This window comes from Dipodomys merriami, unplaced genomic scaffold (genome assembly GCF_024711535.1).
Source record: "Dipodomys merriami isolate MVZ:Mamm:240054 unplaced genomic scaffold, mDipMer1.0.p SCAF_28, whole genome shotgun sequence".
Lineage (NCBI taxonomy): Eukaryota > Metazoa > Chordata > Mammalia > Rodentia > Heteromyidae > Dipodomys > Dipodomys merriami.
In genome coordinates this window covers 16531631-16551493 of record NW_027204270.1, presented here as the reverse complement: position 1 = coordinate 16551493, position 19863 = coordinate 16531631, and the positions used below count along the sequence as shown (strand labels likewise).

The 19863-nt window shown below is 49.3% G+C and overlaps 1 protein-coding gene across 1 annotated transcript in view; it reads right to left on the bottom strand.

Moving 5' to 3' along the window:
- Positions 1-19863, bottom strand: part of Pla2g2c (phospholipase A2 group IIC) — a 247216-nt gene that overhangs the window by 189144 nt on the left and 38209 nt on the right. The gene's annotated exons all lie outside the window — the stretch shown is intronic.

Genomic DNA, 19863 nt, shown 5'->3' with positions numbered 1-19863 from the left:
GTTAGGGAGAAGAGCTCGGGATGCTGAAAAACAGGGCAGTGAGAAGCACCCTAGGCAAAGGGAACACCAAGAGGTGGCACTTCCCAGAAGTGGTAACCTTTGAACTGCTTTCAAAGGGAGAACAAGCCCAGGTACTGGTGGCTCACTCCTGTAATCCTAGCTATTCAAGAGGCTGAGATCTGAGGATCACAGTTCAAAGCCAGCCCAGGCAAGAAAGTCCAAGAGACTCTTATCTCCAATGAACCACCAGAAAACCAGACATGGCACTGTGGCTCAAAGTGGGAAGGAACAGCACCAGCCTTGAACTCAGGGACAGCACCTAGATCCTGAGTTCAAGTCCTAAGACCAACCAAAACAAGGAAGAAAAAAAAGTTCAAGGACTGGGTGAGAATGGTGGCTAGAACTGGCTAAACTGAGTGGAAGTAGGGAGGGGAAGAAGGCCTACACAGGGAGGGCTGTGGCCACAGTAGAAAGTCCACAGAGGAGGTTGGGGGGACAGAGAGGGCTGGGTTCTAACAAGACCCTGAATTTAAGCTGTGCCACTTGGACTGGCCCCGAGGGCCGTGGGAGCCACAAGAGGATTCAAAGGTATGAGCGAGAGGATCATGTCTGTCCTGGAAGGCCAGAATGAGTGACAGTAAGACAAACAGGAGTCTGGGCTGGGTGCCGGTGGCTCACGCCTGTAATTCTTGCTATTCAGAAGGCTGAGATCCGAGGATCATGGTTTAAAGCCAGCCTGGGCAGGAAAGTCTGTGAGACTCTTATCTCCAATTAACCACCAAAAAAAGCCGGAAGTAGAGCTGTGGCTTGGGTGGTAGAGTGCTAGCCTTGAGTAAAAGAAGCTCAGGGACAGCGCCCAGGCCCTGAGTTCAAGCCTCAGGACTGGCATCAAAAACAAAACAAAACAATAAAAGTCTGGAGAGGGACCTAGACCTTCTCCCAGGGAGGCCACAGGAGGAGGTAGAGAAGGGTCCAAGGAGCCCCATCACATGCCTGTCCCGTGACAGGTCCTTTCACTGCCGGAAGAGCAGCTAGAACCCTGGGGGAAGGCACCGGACACTGCTAACCCCTGCCCACCCCCACCCCCCCAGAGTGCTGGAGACTGATTCAGGTCCTGCCACTTAGCAGCAGAGTGATGTTTAATCTCTCTGCACCTCAGTTTCCCCATCTGAAAAAAAAAGAGCGTACCACTGTTAAGCTAAAACGAGTACTTGGTAAGTACTAAAGATTATCCCTCTGTGCTAAATGAAGAAACTGAGACCCCACAGCCTCCTGTGATAGCGTCACACAACCCCACGAGCAACGGGGCCTGGAGTGAGGTCAGGGGTCCCCAAGGCCTCCGTCTGCTGTCAGAATGGCCTTGGTTATGAAACCTCTGCTGTCCTCCCAACTGGAGGCACTGGGTGTCTGGGGCCTCCTCCTCTTCCCCTGCCTCCCTACAAGGCAGATCAATACCCCCCTCCCCCCCCCCCCGCAGCACAGTCCCCATGACCAGCCCTCCCCTGAGAGCCAGGATAGGAAATTAGTCCAAAATGGCTTTTGCTTGGCTGTCGTCAGGAGTTCTGGGTTCAAGCCCCGGTTCTGCCACCAATTTGCAGTAGGATCTGATGCTTTCCTTCTCAGACCTCAGTTTCCCCCATCTTGAAATTCACAGGTGGGATTCGGAGGTCCCGAAGAGCCTCCCACCTGCAGTGAAGGTTCCTGCCTTCTGTTTGTCCCTCCTCCATCTCTCCTTCCTCCCTCTCTACCTCTCCCCTCTCCCAGACCCTTGCTAGCTACTCCTGGTTTTCTTCTTCCAAGGCACAGCCTTGCACCTGCTCACTGCATCAGAGAGCTTTGCTTCGGCTGCTGAGGCTCCCAGCAACTCTGGGACATAACACAGAGCCAAGCATCAACCCTGCCAGCGTGGCGGGTTCCTTGTGACACTCAGGAGTCCACAGAGCCCAGAGAAGAAGCCTCAGCGCTTGCTGCCTGTGCCAACTGCAGAGGGTGGCCAGAGCCAGAGTTTAAAAATACGAGAGCCCATGGACTGTCAGTGCCAGCTTCCCACACAGCCCACTCCACAGATGCCACTGTGGCCACTGTGTGTGGGTGGCACACAAGGAACACGTGGGGAAGGGGTCCAGAGAGGGCTGGGGGTGGGTAGTGAGGGGGCTGGACATCCCTCAAAGACTAGACCACAGAACAGGGCTGTGTGTGCCATCTGGGCTTTCCTGCTTTTCTGGTCTCTGGAGAGAACCAGGCTAAAGCTGTTCAGATTTTCCATGTCATGGGTGCTGGAGTATAACAAGCATGGATTCAAACCCCAGCTTGGCAATGTAGTGGCTGTGTGAGTTTGGGCAGATCGCTTGCCCTCTCTGAACCACAACCATATGAGTACCAACAGGGATCATGGAAGTATCGACTTCATAGGGCTTTTATGAGACTTTGAGATGCTGTTATCTGGCTGTGAGGAAGACAGCAATGGCTGTCATTGTTGTTAAGGGTGTGGTATGGAGGTGTGGCTGATCTCAGCTAGAATCCCTTCCAGGCAACAGAAAAGGGTAGGGGGTGAGATGTACTGGCTCCATCTCCTGCCTGTCTCCAGAGCCCCCTAAAATCCAAGCACTTTGGCTCCAGTTAAAGCTAAATTTGGAGCCCATTGTGGGCAAATAGACCCAGAGAGCAATGTCCTCCCCAAGGTGAGAGGCCCCAACATTGCTGGAGTCTGGACCCCAAAGTCTGCTCAGACTGCCCTTCTCCATTTCTGAGAAAGGAAGGGAAGGGATTTATCCAATCAGGAGAGAGCAAGACCCAAGCCCCAGTCCACAGCTTCTGACTGAGGGTCCCTGCTTGCGCTGGCCTGACCCTGGCTCCAGCTCTCTCTCATCCTAGATGTACAAACTGGCCCTGCTTGGGAAAAGGGGAGGACAAGAATCTACTGGATGCTGAAAACTGCTCTGTTCCCCAACCCCACTGGGGCTGTTACATCTTTACGTAACCTGCTCCCCATTATGTAAGCTACTGCCACTACCTTCCCTCCAAAGTGGGACCTGGGGAGCGACCAGGAGTACCTTGGATGAAAATAGGGTCATTGCAAGCTTCCAGTACCAGCTAATGTCCTCCTGCCACGGCCTAGGGACGGCCAGCCTCCCTCAGCTCAGGAAGAGGAGAGGCTCAGGTGGGACTGGAAACCCACCCAGGGATGCATCATGTGACCTTCAGCCTTAAGGAGAGGCCTGAGCAGCAGCACCAGGATTATCCATAGAGAAGATGAGGCAGCAGGCAGTGATTACCAATTCGAACCCGGCCTGTTAAAGTTCCCTCTCAGGCCCCAGAATCCCTAGGTACAAGAAGTGGTCAACTCTCGGTTGGCTGAGAGACTGCGTAAAGTCCCCCCAACTTCTAGAGGTTGTGGCCTAGAAGAAAATACTCCTACATCTCTCTACTTGCCAGAATCCTGGGGACTTGTCAGAACCCCAAATACCAGGCCATGCTCTCTGGTGAACCTGATGTGAGAGACCCAGGAAGGAGCTAGGAAACCTATGTGCTTACACTACACACACACACACACACACACACACACACACATGCACAGGCACACACGCACACACACACACACACACACACACACACACACACACACACACACACACACACACACGCACCACTACCACCATCTTGAAAGTTCTCTGCCTGTCCCAAATTCTACGATCTGCCAAATCCAAGATTCCCAATCCAGGATGACTGCCCAGTTCCAGATGGAGCCCAGTTCCAGGTACCCCTACAGGGAATCATACATAGATAGGGTGGGAAATACTTAGGGTCTGTGGGGGTCTGGGGTCAATCATAGGTGGCATATAGGGGTCTCTGATGCAATTCTGAAAATCCCAGATATTGGCTGTGGGGGGACAGTGGAGATCCCCACATTCTTAGTGGATTCTGTACTGGACTTCTTCGTTGTTCTTTTTAGATAGGGCTCACTACCTCGCTGAGGCTGGTCTTCCTGACTCCACCTCTGAGGGCTGGCATCACAGAGGGGGCATTGCCATAGCCGACTGCATTTGGAGGCTATTGATGGCCCGACTGTGTGCCAGGCAGTGTTGCAGGAACTACAAACATCACAACAGCAATATATCTTTGTCCTTGCTTTCACGCAAGACGGATGATAGCCATAATGCAACCAGAGTGGCAGGCCCTCACCATCCTTCATTGCTTCCCTGTGGACCTTAGCCCCCATTTAACGGCTGGGTCACGGAGTCTCTGAAAGCCATCTTGGCTACCTATCTCCCCATCCAGGCAAGCGGGCAGCCATGCTTCCCAGCTAACCTGTGTATCTCTGCTGGTTGAACTTGCCCTGTTGCCATGGCAACCCCCCTAGGGAGGCTTGCCCTACTTTGCATCCCTGGCATAGGGCAGGCAGCCTCAGCCCACCCCTGAGATCGAGGGACAGGGCAGATCCCACTCCTTGTGAAAACAAGTCCCACTGGAGAAGGAACATTCAGATACTCAGCCAATGGTGCACAGTGCCAGTACTGGACTGCCCAAGCCCTGGCACCAAAGGAGAAATGAACTGTGGTCTTGGCTGTGATGAGAAGCTGAGGACCGAGCAGCTACAGCAGCCATGATTACAGCCACAGCATAACAAGGACAGCAGCAAAGTACAAGGTGCAGTCTGTTCCAAGCCCTCGCCATGTATGTATAGACTCCAATGATCCTCTCATTAACATTAGGAGTGGGTATCGATTGAGGCTCAGAGAGCTTAAGAAACTTGCCCAAGGCCATCCAGCTGAGAAGCAGCAGAGCCAAAAGCTAGATGCACAGTCTCAGCCGCATTATGGGTACACAGTTAAAGGGCCCTGACTCTAGGCTAGTCCAGCAGGGTCTCTCAGGGAAGATATTTATCCCAAAGGTAATCTCCACAAGAGGAGATGAGGGAAGGAAGGAGCTAGTACTAGAAGTTGGGGAGAAATTCTAAGAACTACCTGATTACTCCGTGGTGGGGTGAGCAGCCAGCTTCCCTGTTCCCGGCTCCGGAACTAGGTTGGCCTTTGGGCAGTCTTGAGAAAGAAAATGCAATGGGTAGGAGAAGAAAATGCTGCAAAGGCAGGTGGCAGCCACGGGCACTGACCCTGAAGAAGCCAAAATGATGAGTGTGGAGGGAGGCCTAAGCCAGTATTGGCTTAATTTTCACAGCACCTGCACAAAATAGGCATTCATTTCCCAGTTAGCTTAAGGGTCGTGAGTATGGATTGTGGAACCCACTGCCTGAGTTCAGCACTCTCCCCACTACTTCCTACCGTGGGAACACGAACAAGGTGTGAGTGTTAGCTGAAATAATCAACCTCATACAGGAAAATAAATAATGTTTGATTGGGCTCATAACTTAAGAGGTTGCTTTGGGCCTGTGGCAGCACAGTACATCATGGTGGGAGCCCATGGCAGGACCATCTGATGGCTGAGAAGCAAAAAAGACAGAGAGGAAACAGAATGGGTCAGGTCCCAATATCCCCAATTAGGCCACAATTGGAGGGACCCCACTTCCTTCCCTGGGCCACACCCCTAATGGTATCACTTCCTTCCCAGGCCACAACACCCAATGACATCACTTTCTTCCCTACGCCCCCTCCTAAAGATTCCAATAGTGCCACAATCTGATGACCAAGCCTTCAACACATGAGCCTGTGAGGAAACATTTAAAAATCTCAGCTGTAGAATGACACACCCTCCCTGGGCCTCCTTTTCCACATCCTTGGGTGTAGGGATGATAATGAGATCCCCAAAGTACACAATGTGGACACATAGCATGTGTCACTCTCAGCTGTAACAATCATTTGATGGCACACTTTGGACACACACAGATAAGTGTGAGTGGGTATATAAGCCTATGCATAGTAAACACACACCCATGACCCCATGCCTGAGCCACCATTTCAGTCCTAGTATATGTATAAATCTACTTCTTCCAGGAATTGTGTGCAGACAGGCCCTCATAGCTATGGGTGATAGCAGGATACAGCTGTGAAAAAAGGAAAGAAAAAAATCTGGGGACCTGCACAGAGAGAAGGAGTCATGCGCCCATCCCCTGCATCCAATGATCTTCCCGTGCACATCCACGGTCTGTATGCAGGGGGTGGGGCATGAGCAACTGGAGGGTGGCTACACATGTTTTCACTTAGCTTGAGGTGAAGAAGGAGCTGGTTGAGGTTTTTCTCCTTCTGATGTAAAGAAATCTCAGTTCTGGAAAACAAAGATCAATCGGCAGAGGAAAAATAGTGTTTAAAGCTTAAACCTCCTACGGCAAGTCCCCTGAGAGCATTAAAGCCACAGTCAGGAGAAGAACACGATTAAGATTAAAGTCAGGAGCCTGCAGAGGGAGAGTTGGCCAGTCATGGGCTTTCCTGTTCTTCTAGAAACGAGGCTGTCCCAGAGGAAGCCAATCCCCCTCGGAATGAGGATATGAATCTTCTCAGGAAGAAAAACAAAACCTGCCTGCCCGCCCCCACCCCCCATATATGCACACATACCTGGGGTAGGTGGATGGTGGGACCATTGGAAAGCAAAGGCTGCCTAAGGAGGTGCTTTGAAACAGGCCACCCATCAGGGCTCCCTGGTGAGGCATAAGAAGCAGAGAGTAGCCAGGGCTATTGGTGGCTCATGCTTGTAATCAAGCTGCTCAGGAGGCTAAAATCCGAGGATCATGGTTCAATGCCAGCCCAGGCAGGAACATCTGTAAGACTCTTATCTCCAATGGACCACCAAAAAAGACAGAAGTGGAGCTGTGCTCAAGTGGTAAAACACTAGCCTTGAGGACAAAAGCTCAGAGACAGCACCCAAGCCTTGAGTTCAAGCCCCAGGACCAACACAAAGTAAAAGGAGGAGGAGAAGGAGGAGGAGGAGAAGGAGGAGGAGGACGGGGAGGAGGAGGAGGAGGAGGAGGAAGGAGGACGAGGACGAGGACGAGGAGGAGGAAGGAGGACGAGGAGGAGGAAGAGGAGGACGAGGACGAGGAGGACGAGGAAGAAGAGGAGGAGGAGGAGGAGGAAGGAGGACGAGGACGAGGACGAGGAGGAGGAAGGAGGACGAGGAGGAGGAAGAGGAGGACGAGGACGAGGAGGAGGAGGACGAGGACGAGGAGGACGAGGAGGAAAAGGAGGAGGACGAGGAGGGAAGGGGAGAGGGTGGCTGGAGCTATCAGCAATTATTCCAGACCACAAGTATAGGGAACAAGTTGGGGACATGAAAACCCCTATTGTTCACACAGCACTGGAAAATTTCCAAAGACATGGCTTGGCACATCTGCACATCCATCTCTACAGTTCAGCAAGGCACAGAATCCTGGCACTTGTGGGCAAAGTTAAGGCCTGACTCCTTATCTGACTCCCCATTGCCATGGTTTGGGCTTTAAATCACAGCTCCAGGGGCTGGGAAGGTGGCTCAGTGGTAGAGTGCTTGCCTTGCATGCCTGAGGCCCTGGGTTCGATTCCTCAGCACCACATAAGCAAAAAGAAAAAAGCCGGAAGTGGCGCTGTGGCTCAAGTGGTAGAGCGCTAGCCTTGAGCTGAAACGCTGAGGGACAGCGCCCAGGCCCAGAGTTTAGGCCCCACGACTGGACCAAAAAAAAAAAAAAAAAAAAAAAAATCACAGCTCCACCCAAACATACTCATGGGAAGCCAGAATATGCCCCCCTCAAAATATGCCTTTCCCCCTCCAGAATATGAAGGGTTGACTGTTGAGCAACTAAGACGCCAGAGCAGAGCCAGGCTCTAGACAAATGGCTCAGGCCTGTAATTCTATAGGTAATGAGGAGGCTGAGATCTGAGGATCACAGTTCATGAGACACTTAGCTCCAATTAACCAGCAAAACAACAGAAGTGGAGGTATAGCTCAAGTGGTCAGGCACCAACCTTGAGAGACAAAGTCAAGGGAGAGCCCTAAGTTCAATCCTCAGTTCCAGCACAGAGAGAGAGAGAGAGAGAGAGAGAGAGAGAGAGAGAGAGAGAGAGAACAAAAGAAGACTCCAGTGTAGAAGCACTCTCTGCCTTCTCTCTATTAGTCTAAAGTAGGCAGGCATACACAGAGGAAAGGAGTCCTGTTCCCACTACTCCCATCCTGCCATGGACAACAAAGGGTAACCTGTGGTGACAACCTAAGGCCATTCTCATCTAGAGATAAGGAGGTGAACAAGCCTTCTGAACTATCCTATCTACGATTTATTTACCTTCACCCCAATTGCCACCCATGAAGACTCAAATTCATTTTCATTTGTCTTTTAATTTCTCTAAAAACTGTGTGTGTGTGTGTGTGTGTGTGTGTGTGTGTGTGTGTGTGTGTGTGTGTGTGTGTGTGTGTGTGTGTGTGTGTGTGTGTGTGTGTGTGTGTGTGTGTGTGTGTGTGTGTGTGTGTGTGTGTGTGTGTGTGTCCTGGGGCTTGAACTCAGGGTCTCACTCACTTGGCTTCTTTTTTTTTTTTTTTTGTCAGTCGTGGGGCTTGAACTCTGGGCCTGGGCGCTGTCCCTCAGCTCTTCAGCTCAAAGCGAGCGCTCTACCACTTGAGCTACAGCGCCACTTCCGGTTTTCTGGTGGTTTATTGGAGATAGGAGTCTCACAATCTCTCCTGCCCGGGCTGGCTTTGAACCGCGATCCTCAGATCTCAGCCTCCTGAGTAGCTAGGATTACAGGCGTGAGCCACCAGCACCCGGCTTCACTTGGCTTCTTTACCTAAGGCTGGTGCTCTACCACTTGAGCAGTAGCTCTACTTCTGGCTTTTTGCTGGTTAATTGGAAATAAGTCGCACAGACTCTTCTGCACCAACTAGATTTGAACCACAAACCTCAGATCTCAACCTCTTGAGTGTCTAGATTACAGGCATGAGCCACCAGCACCTGGATAAATGTACTGTTGTTTGCTGGAGACGCTATTCAAGCTGGACTTAAAAACCACCTCTGTGAGAACTACTCATTTCTGGATGTTGCTCATGTGTATATGAAATATACATGTTAGTAAACCAAGTGTTTTCTCTCTTGGTAATCTGTCTTTGGTAACAGAGGCCTGTTCCCCCTAGAAGCAGGAGTGGATGGAAGAAACACCCCTCTCTGACAAGACCAACAGTGAGACTCCAGTAAAATAGCATGGGGCTCAGGACAGAAAGACACAGCCAGAAATGGCTCCTAAGTACAATTCCTCAGCAAAGGTCAAAAGAAAGAAGAACTCACCTTGACTGGATGAGGAGGTAATGCTTTGGGAAGGTGAAGTGCTTTACCGCGGGTCTTCAAGAACAAGAAGTGATCCAGGTAACAGTGGCTCACACCTATAATCCTAGCCTCCCAGGAGGCTGAGATCTGAGGATCACAATTCAAAGCCATCCTGGGCAGGAAAACCACATGAGACTCTTATCTCCAATAAACTACCAGAAAACAGGAAGTGGTGCTGTGGCTCAAGCAGTAGAGCACTCATCTTGAGCTGAAGAGCTCAGGGACAGGGCCCAAGACCAGAGTTCAAGGCCCATGACTGACAAAAAAAAAGAACAAAAAGTGTTTAGATGAATAATGGGGGAACATTCTAGGTAAGCAGGCACAATGACCGAGATCAGAAGAGGCCTGGTGTGCTGGAGTGGAAGAAAAGATGAACATGAGTTGGTCTGGGAAGATGAGCGTGAGTTGTTCTAGATGGGAGAACACTGACTTGACCAAAGGATCATATGAAGGAGGTAGGTAGGACAGATGGCCTCAGTTATCACCAAGGGTTCCAGGTAAGAAAACTGAGTTTCCTCTGTTGTCTCCAGACCCAAGGCAGTATAAGCCATCCTGTAACATCTGGATGGATGGATGGATGGATGGATGGATGGATGGATGGATGGATGGATGAATGGGTGGGTGGGTGGATGGGTGGGTGGGTGGATGTGTGGGTAGACTATCACATCCTTGATGGGAATATGATGAGTATGAGAGCAAAGGCTGTAGCTTGGAAGTTGGGAGTCCAAAGGTCAAGCATCTGCTTTACCACTTATCAGTTATCATGGGGAAGACTTCTGGGCCTGTTTCCCCACCAACAAATACTCAAAGGTTCTTTACCATGACAGTCTGTGATTTTTGTAGACCCAAGCAGAAGTTCAGTTTTCTACTGATTAACAAAACAATACTAGGAAGGAGAGCCACGCCTGGGCTCAGAAGTCCTGGATTGAGGCCTGGTTCTGTCATTCATCAGATGTCACTTTCCCTCCCTAGACCACAGTTCCTATGGATACACTGAAAAATTTTTTGGTTGGTCATGGGGCTTGAACTTGGGGCCTGGGCGCTGTCCCTGAGCTCTTTTGCTCAGCACTCTACCACTTTGAGTCAGAGTGACATTTCTGGTTTTCTGGTGGTTAATTGGAGATAAGAGTCTCACAGACTTTCCTGCCAGGGCTGGCTTTGAACTGCAATCCTCAGATCTCAGCCTCATGAGTAGCTAGGATTACTGGCATGAGCCACCAGCACTTAGTCAACATTTTTTGATTCTGTGAGACTTGACGAAGAGTTTAATTTTCAGGAGAGAAGAGCCGAGCCGCACCCTCTCTACCCCACTTAAAAAACTAGAGTGATGAGGAAAGTATTCATCCTCACTCCTGGAACTACCCTTCACTTTTCTGGCAGATAAATGGGGCAAAGCAGATGCCGAAGTTGCATTTAAATGGAATGAGGCAGGAGGGCGTTTATGAGATTTGAATATGCTTTTTGGCTGCTTTTGAATATTCATTTACCCAGGGGAGAATTGGACAGCTAGATCTATGGGCCTAGAGGGGGGTTATTTAAGGTTGGGGCGGGGAGGATGGAGGCACAAAAACAGGGTTGGCAGGAATTCCTGTTCATCAGACTTTCAGGAGTGAACTGTGATTCTCCACCAGTTAAAATGCCACAGGCTCAGAGTAAACTCTGGGAGTTGACATGCCTCATGGTTACTGTTGCCATAGCAACTGCCTCCCCGTAACCATGTGAACTAGCAGATCACTGCCAACAAGATAAGCCCAAGGAGGTGAATGATTGGGGGAGTCAGCCCAGGACTCCAACAGGCACCCCAAGTTCTGAAACATGTCCCAGAATGTCAGAATATACCCACAGCTTCTCAAACATCTTTCAGAATTCTGAAACAGAGCCCGGAGCTCTAGCACAAGTCTGGAATCCAAAAATCTGTCCTCGATTTCCAGACTATCTAACCCAAGGGGCATGGTACACCCACAATATCCCAAGAGCTCCTCTGCTGGCTGCAGTCTCTGTGCACTTTCTAGGTATCAATTCTAAGCCCTAACGCCTGGCCCTGGTTGGATCAAACAAACCCCTTGGATTAATTCTTCCTGGAAGCTGGCTTTCTAAACTGCAAGAAACGTGGCCCACTCAGGACTTGTGTTGGGTCAGAGGGGACAACTTATGGGGCTGTCCTGATATCTGCCAGACCCCAGGCCCCATAGTCTAAACAGTAGTCCTGACCCTAACCCATTCTTAGGACATTCTGTCTGTGCCTAGTCCTCTACAGTGAGCTAAGTTGTCACTGAGTCACTTCCACTGTCCACCAGGATCCTGGGGTGACCATTAGCACATTAATCCTGAGGTGGATGGGATAGACAGCACAGCATTAGGAAGCTACCCCCAAAGCTCTCCAGGCTGTTGGTAAGAGTTGGGCAGGCTGAGTTATAGAGCCTATCCTCTCACTGGGGATCAGGCACCTCCCTGTCCCAAGCCCTGCTTCCCACTCACCCCACCCCTGTCTCTGCCCACAGTCATTGGGAGCAATTCCTGAATGGCAGCAGCATCTGCGTGGGGTAGAAACCTCATCACTGACTCACCCTTCACTTCTTTCCCACCACACTAAGTCAGCTCACTCTTAGTTCCTTTCTCTCCGGGATCCCATCCTGTACCCCATCCCCACCACCTCAGTTCAGGCCTCCTCAGTCCTCAGTCCTCCCTACTCTGTCCAGTCCTGCCCTACTGGCATTACTGCCCAGATGCCAGGCCCTGATGACTTCACTCCCCTGAACAGAGATTCAGTGCCCACTCATACATGTTACAAACCAATATAGGCTTCTCCCCTTAGCACCGTAGGTCCAGAAATCTGGCCCTGTCCCATACTTCCTATTGAACCTCCTCTGGCTCTTGACAGCCCAGTTGGCTCCCAGCTGACTGGAAAAGCCCCAGATTTCTTTACTCACAGATCTTTTTTTTATCCCTCTCTTTCCAAGGCGCTTGGCACCATCTCTAAATCTCCTAGGGTGAAGACCACTAAGGATATGCCTGCCTGGCTCTTCCTGGCTAGACCACTGATCTCAGAGCTGGCTGTGGATTATCAGAGCCCTAGGGGTAATTGATCCCAGTGGCCTTCAGACTGAGCATTGGGACATCCTAATTGGAGGGTGGGGAGGGGCCTTGGAGCCCATGGCAGGAGGGTGATGGCAGTGGCCCAGCCAATGACACATAACCTTTCACAAGTGCCCCATGTGGATGTGGTTAGACACTATTCATTCACTCCTCAGATATGTGTGGGACACCTTTGCTGGAGTAACTGCCAGGGACAGACTAGGGAGTAAGGGACAAAACTGTCCTCATAAAACTTGCAAGAGCCGGGCGCTGATGGCTCATGCCTGTAATCCTAGCTACTCAGGAAGCTGAGATCTGAAGATCACAGTTCAAAGCCAGCCAGGGCAGGAAAGTCCGTGAGACTCTTATCTCCAATAAACCACTAGAAAACCGGAAGTGGTGCTGGGGCTCAAGCCGTAGAGCACTCACCTTGAGCTGAAGAGCTGAGGGACAGCGCCCAGGCCCAGAGTTCAAGCCCCATGACCGACCAAAACAACAACAACAACAAAAAAAAAACTTGCAAGACATCAGCCAATAAAGACAGAGAATCTAGAAAGGAGTGAAAATGCCCAGGACACAGAGAGACAGAAGCAAAGAACAGAGCGCTTCAGGGGTGCAGGATATCAGTAAACAGGTAGTCAGGGAAGGTTCTCTGAAGAAAGGCATCAAGCTGACCCCTAAAGGACAAGATAAGAGGATAAGAGGTGGATGCACACAAGTCGTCCTCCACGGAGAGTATATTCATGCAAGAAGCAGAGCCCATGCAAAGGTCTGAGGCTCACACACACATACCTGACACCTTCACAGCACAAAGAAAAACCAGGTATGGCTGGTAGGAGCCTGTAGTTCCAGCTGCCTGGAAGGCTGAAGCAGGAGGATCATGTGAACCCAGGAAATCAAGGCCAGCCTGAGCAAAATAATGGGATCCTATCTCAAAAAGTAAATACTAATTGAAAAACAGGGCAGAAGAGTAATGGCCAAGCTATATAAGATGAGACATCTATCATCAGTCCTGCTTGTTGGAAATTGAACTTTGCAGATAATGGGGGGAGATAGGTAGGTAGATACATATACACATACATACATACATACATACATACATACATACATACATACATACATACGTAATGGATAAACGGATAGATTATAGACAGACAGATAATCCATTGGTCTAACCTAATCTTTACTCCCTAAAATACTACAAAAAAAGGTACAAATGCCTCAGGGTTGCCCAAGGCCAGCTGACACTGATGAAGAGCTGGGACTAGAAACCATGTGTCACCCCTTCCAGCAGGTCACCCAGGGCAGGCCTCTCTGGCCTCTGCTCCTCCCACTAGACTCCCATCTGTCCCCAACCTGCCCTCCCCCTCCCCAAACACACAGGTGAGAGGCATGAATGAGATAAGGTCTCCCAGGCCAGGCCAGCTCCTGGAAGCAAGCAGCCAGACAAATCAAAGGCTTATTGGATTTGCTAAACACTCACCCTGTAGCCAAGGGCCTCCTGGCATCAGGCCACAGCACAGAGGGGAAAGGAAGATCAGATGATGAAATTAAAAGGCATTTCATTTCCAGGGCCGAGGCTGACACATTCAGATCAAGAACGTGGCTCCCCCTTGTTTTTACCCAACAGGCCCTGAGTCTCTGGCCTCTGTCTGCAGAGCACTTACTCTGGCTGGGGCTTCATTGTTTACAAAGTGGCATGGGGTCTCCTACAGGCATCCTGAGGCCCCCACCCAAGTACTCAGAACATAGAATAGATTCGCCTGATAGATGGGTACCAGAGGTACCTGAATTCTGTGACAATCCCCTCCTCCCCCATTGCTGCTGTCTCAGGACACAGTCTGAACTTGGTTGCCTCCTTCATAAACGAGAGCAGGCACCAAACTGGGAGGAGGGGCTGCTCTGATCAAGGCCAAAAATGTAAAGTGTAGAATGGGCAGGAAAAGAAGGGAAACAGGTGTATTCCAAGCCCCAGCCTCCACAGACTAGCTCTCCAAATTCAAGCCAGTCACCTGGCCCCTGAATGCTCCATTTCCTCCCTGTAACAAAGGACAGACTGGGTAAGGACACAGTGAGGACTCGGTGCAAAAGCTCCTGGTGCATAGCAGGAATCAACGACTATGTTGTATTTATCTACTTTTAAGCCAGTCCTGAAGCTTGAACTCAGGTACTAGGTGCTATCCCTGAGCTTTTTCTCTCAAGGCTGGCACTCTACCCCTTGAACCACTTTTGGTTTGTTGCTGGTTAATTGGAAATAAGAGTCTCACAGACTTTCCTGCCCAGGCCAGCTTAGACCCATGCCCCTCAGATCTCAGCCTCCAGAGTAGTTAGGATTACAGGCGTGAACTACCAGCACCCAGCTAGACTGGATTTAAGAGGCACCCAGAGGCCTGGTTTTCCACGTGAGCTCCACTGGTGGGAGAAATCTCTGTTTTCCAATCCTCACCCACACCACCAGGCTTGCTGAAGTTTCCCCAGAGCCTCAGATCAGAGCAAACTATTTGTGTGTAATTACATTAAATTGCATAATATTTTCACTGCTTCCCCCGAGAGCGGCACCTGATTTCTCTCTGCTCATTTCTTCCAGATCAGTCCGGACACTGAGATGGTTGCTTGTAAACAGATGGGGGACTGCGTGACATGTGCACCTGTGTCTGTGTGGTGTAAGTGGGATGTATGGCCGTCAGAAGGCCTCTGATGGCTGCCCTGGATGAAGGACGCAAGGGGACTGGTAGGCACTGGCAGGAAAATGCCATCATTTGCAGACTTCTTCAGAGATCATGCCACCCACTGCTGGCTCTCTTCCATGGCTTTTTTTGTTTTGTTTAGATTTGTGTGGTTTTTACCCTCCAAAAAGCATCCACTAAGCACTTAGTTTGTGTCTTAAACAAGACAGATCTTCTTTTGTTCCTGACATGTCAGGACTGAGGTCAAATGGTTACCTAGGTCTATAATCTTCCCAGTGATCCTGTTCAAGGGGTGCTGGTGAATGACATGTGTGGCCAGGAGGAGGTCTCTGATGGTGTGTCATGGGGTTCTGCTTTTGATGCTACTCAACGAGGGTAGGATGACTGAGGGATCCCAGGTACGGGCAAGCTCAGCACATTCACGCACAAACCTTTACAGGCACCTAATCGATGCCAGCACTGTGCCTTCTGACAAAAGACAAAAACAACAGAAAAGCTAACATTTCTGCAGAGGTCTAGGGAGGAGACACTCTACAAAGGCACTGGGGTGGCATATTCACAGAGTAGCCAGGAGGCCAAGATGGCTGGAGCAGAGTGACAAGATGGTAGGGTAGGAAATTAGGTGAGAAAGGAAACAAAGAGATCAGTGCTGGAATCCAAGTGCCAGAATGATATCAACCCCCTCCCCCAAGTACCAGAATAGTATGCTCTGCTAGTTCCTGTCTGTGCAATATTAATACTTAACAACAATAAAGCTTGGATCAGTAGACACATTCATTAAGTAGCTGTTGGGAGACAGGACCATAAACCCAGAGCTTCTGCCTGGAACAAATCCAACTCCAAGGTCTGGGTTGGGGCTGAGTGAGCTTTCATGTAGACATATAGGCCATACCTATTTATGGAACACCTACTATGTACCAAATATTTCTCTAGGTACTGAGGATATAGCACCCACAAATCCCTGCCCTCAAGACCACCCAGTCTAGAGAGAACAATCAACTAGAAATAGCTGAAAAGGCAAACAGGAATATATCTCAACTCCAGAGTTGCTCCAGAGAAAGGTAAGTGGGCTAGGAAGACAAGGAAGACCCAAGGTAAGAAGGACTCGACTTTGGAAATAGATGAGTGAGGGGTACATCCCTCATGACCTGAAAAGGAAAGGAAAGGGAACCTCACAGGTACTCGGATGAAGGGTGTTCTAGGCTGAGGGAACAGTATGAGGAGAACTGGCCAGCATGAGGCTGGCAGGGCAGGAAGGTATGTGGAACTTAATCACATGTGGTCTTGGCCTCTCATGGGAGTCAAATGGGAGCACCAGGAAGAGGATTCAGATGACGGACAGGTCACACAAAGAGAGAACAAGAGAGCCATTGAGGTCCTTGTATACACAAAGGAGATCACAGTGCAGCCCCAGGTGGCAGGGAGGGAGAGGTGAATTGAGTACTTCTGAAGGCAGAGTAGACTGTATTTGTTCAGAGACTGACCATGGAAGGTAGAGGAGAGGAGTAAAAGAAGGCTCCAGAATCTTGGGCATGCACACGCAGACACACACATGTTTGTGCGTATGTGTGCATGCATGCGTGCATGTGTGTGTACACACATGCCAGTACACACACCCTTGAACTCTCACCTAGCTGGTTCACTCAAGGCTGACACTCTACCACTTAACCCAGACCTTCATTTCTTGCATTTTTCCAGTTAATTAGAGATTCGGAGTCCCTCTGATTAGTCTGACTTAAATAGTAGAGCACTTGCCTAGCAAGCACAATGCCCTGAATTCAAAACCCCAGTAACCACCAGGAAAAAAGGAAAGAAAGGATGACAATACCTCATCAAACAGAGAAATTTAAAAGAAGATAGAAAACTTTTAAAGTGGAAATTCTGGCGCTGAAAAATACAAAAGCTGAAATAAACACCTCATCAAAAGTGCTCAACAATAGATTTGAGTGGGCTGGAAAAATAATTGCAAAGTTAAAGGCAAAAGACAGAGGAAAAAAGAATGAAAGAAAATGACTTTAATCTACAGATTTAAAAAAATTATAGGAAAAAATAGAAAGTAGTAAAAGTATTGAAATCCAAAGAGAAAAGGGAGGAAAAACTCAAAACTAGAAAGAAAAATAATTCAGCATAATTTCCAAAGGAATACAGTAAGATAAACTACTGACTTCTCTTCAGAATCAATGGGGGCCAGAAGGCAGTAGAAGAATAACATATTCAAAGTGCTCTTTTTACAAACCTGTCCATCAAGATCATTATATTATTCAGAAATAGTTTCTTTCAAAAAAAAGGAAAGAGAAACAAAGACATTCCTAGTATTGTGCCAGACATCAGAAGAAAATTACAGAATACCTCTCATATATATAACTCAACAGACCAGGCACTGGTGGCTCACACCTGTCATCCCAGCTACTCAGGAGGCAGAGGTCTGAGGATCACAGTTCAAAGCCAGCCCAGGCAGGAAAAGTCCATGAGATTCTTATTTCCAATAAACCACCAGAAAACTGGAAGTGGCGCTGTGGCTCAGTGGTAGAGTGCTAGCCTTGAGCTGAAGAGCTGAGGGACAGCGCCCAGGCCCAGAGTTCAAGCCCCACAACCGACAAAAAAAAAAAAATATATATATATATATATATATATATATATATATATATCAACAAAATACTAGTAAGCCAAATCCACAACACACATAAAAATAGCTATAGCCCAGGAAGATTCTTCCAGAAACACAAATTTTGTTTAACATCTGAAAAAATGATAGTATAATATAATAGATAAATATAATTTTAAATACTCACATGAGTGTCCCAAATGGTGGCTCAAGCCTATAATCCTAGATACTGGGGAGGTTGAGAGACAGAGATCATGGTTCAAGGCCAGCCCAGATGTGAAAGTTCTCAAGACTCCATCTCAGCCAATGGCTGGCCATGGTAGAACATACCTGTCATCCCAACTCCAGGGGACGCACAATGGCTGACACAGTGATACACGCCTGTCAACCTCAGTGACTTGGAAGACTACAACTAGCCTAAAAAGAAAGCAAGACCTGACATCAGAACAACCAGTTGGAAACTGGGCACCAGTAGCTCATACCTGTAATCCTAACCTCTCAGGAGGCTAAGACGTGAGGATCATGGTTCAAAGCCAGCCCAGGCAAGAAAGTCTGCATGACTCTTTTCTCCAATAAACTACTCAGAAAAAGCCAGACGTGGTGCTGTGGCTCAAGCAGTAGAACACTATCCTTGAACAAAAGAAGTTCAAGAACACCGCCCGAGCCCAGGACTGGCAAAAAAATGAAAAACAGTTGGAGATGTGGCTCAAGTGCTAAAGCACCTGCCTAACAAGCACAAGACTCTGAGTTCAATTCCCAGTACTTTGGAGGGAAGGGGGAATTCATATGAGCATCTTATTAACACAGAAAAGGCACTTGACAGATTCCCATGCCCTTCCATGCTAAAAGCACTCCCGAATATGAATATGAATATGAAAGGCAATTTCCTCCGCCTGATAAAGGATCATCTACAAATTGACAAAAACCCACAGCTGACATCATATTTCATAGTGAAATCCTGGATGCCTTTCCACTAAAATTAGTAACAAGTGAAGGAAGGTCCAGTGCTCCAGCCTGGCCCTGCCCATTGTCCATTCCTCTTCCAGCTGCCCCTTCTCTCCCCACTCCCTCCACCCCTGATACCCGGAGTGCGTCCTGGTCTTCTTCCTCCAGCTTTGCACCTTTCCTTCCTCCTGTCTGCTAGCCCTTCCCCTTGCCTTTTGTTAGTTTTGACGTGGTTTGGGGAAGACTGGTCCACAGGTTTGCAATCTTGGAGGGGGTGCTCTTGAGTGAGAAGCACTTAGACCATTGTGGGCACTGCTCTTGGAAAGTCTGAAGGTAGTTCTCTAGAACCTGCTAGCTCTTAGGAGAAGGTTGATTTTTAAAGCCTTCACCTGAGCTGGGCATGGTAGTGCATGGCTGTAATCCCAGCACTTGAGAGACTGAGACAGTAGGATTCCAAGGTCCAGGCCTGCCCAGGCTACGGAGTGAGATCTTATGCCCCTGGACCCCTCACACTGGGACCTCAGAAGACCTACCTTCTTCATAAAGTGCACCACCTGTTGTGGTAGCATAAACTGGCTGATGAAAGCCACATCCTCTCACCCCATAGCATTATCAGACCCCAGGGGCTCCACACAGCATACCCATTTACAGTTACTTAAATTTTCAATTTTAAAAGAAAACCCCTCACTTGCAGATAATCGTCCCATCCCTGTGTGTTTGAAACTCCATGAGGCACAGCCCTGTATCTGTGCCCCACACCTGGCAGGAGCCCTGTCCTACTACAGTCCCCAAAAGCACTTGTTGATTGCCTGAGTGACTGGACCTCCTCTGGCAAAGGCAAGCTCCAGATCAAATGTCCACTGTGCAGCCACTTCCCTGATGTTCCTTATTCCACTCCGTCCTGTAAAATGGCACCAAGCCAGACCCCAAAGAAGTCACTGCCAGACCTCCGAAGGAAACTGAGCTCTTTCCTTCCATCCCTCTGTAAGACCCTCCCCCAGCCTCAGCCCCTACAGGCAGCCCAGCTAGAAGCAGCCCAAGAGTTGTAGGGTCCCCTCTTTCTTCCCCCAAGGGGTCCCCTGCCAGTCTTAGGCTAGTTAATCCTGGGGTGACTGTGGCACCTGAGCGCCCTCTAGTGGGGGCCGGAAAGTGAGTCCATGGGAAGGGGAAGAAAAGGGGAGGAGAAGGGCAGTAAAGGAAGGGAGAGGAGACAAATGAAGAGGAGGAAAGGGAGGGAAGCAAAGGGATTAGGGAAGGGAGAAGAAGAGAGACAGGAAGACAGAAATGGCACTGCGGAAGGGCTGGAAGAAGGGACAGGA